Source organism: Bos mutus, chromosome 6 (genome assembly GCF_027580195.1).
Source record: "Bos mutus isolate GX-2022 chromosome 6, NWIPB_WYAK_1.1, whole genome shotgun sequence".
NCBI lineage: Eukaryota > Metazoa > Chordata > Mammalia > Artiodactyla > Bovidae > Bos > Bos mutus.
In genome coordinates this window covers 48,982,872-48,983,491 of record NC_091622.1, presented here as the reverse complement: position 1 = coordinate 48,983,491, position 620 = coordinate 48,982,872, and the positions used below count along the sequence as shown (strand labels likewise).

Below are 620 nucleotides of genomic sequence, written 5' to 3'. Positions count from 1 at the left end.
CCACGTTTTCAAATTCATCCTCATTAAACTTAGTAAATCCCCACTTCTTAGAGATGTGCATCTTCTGACTGCTAGGGAACTTGAACTTGTCCCTGCTGGAAGGCTCAATCACATGCGCCTTGTTCTGCAGCTTGGTGTGGATGGACATTATGACTTGGTCAATGTGGCTCCTGGCCACTGTGCCCTGGGGCTTTCCAAAGGCATGGCAAATACCTGTCTGGAGTCTAGACTGGGGACAGCAGACCAGTCAAGAATGCCCACTAGAAAGAGTTGTCTTTAAGATACTGTAGGGCAACCTGTACAGGCAATAGGTTGCAAACCCTACCTAGGATGCTGCTGTTTGCAGCCATTGCACACTGGGCCCCCATGGGGAAAAAGCACAGTTGGCTTAATTGGCTGCAAATAAATATGCTTTTTATATCAGCAGTTATTGTAAAGTGGCTACTGGTGAAGTGACTCTTATAAGGGATTCTGTACTGGTCATATTGTAAGTAAACAGAAAATAATCCAGCAATTCCAAAGTTGAAACTCAGCAGAAATATTCAGAATTTAAAAAAACAACCCTGTCAATTTTGACTACATCTTTGACCGTCATCAAAATACAAAATACTTCATGTAAC

At 42.7% G+C, this 620-nt stretch overlaps 1 non-coding gene across 1 annotated transcript; it reads right to left on the bottom strand.

Moving 5' to 3' along the window:
• Positions 1-268: 268 nt before the first annotated feature.
• Positions 269-402, bottom strand: LOC138988331 (small nucleolar RNA SNORA70). The gene has a single exon (XR_011464636.1). It is a non-coding gene; the product is annotated as a small nucleolar RNA SNORA70 (small nucleolar RNA).
• Between the last annotated feature and the right edge of the window lie 218 nt (positions 403-620).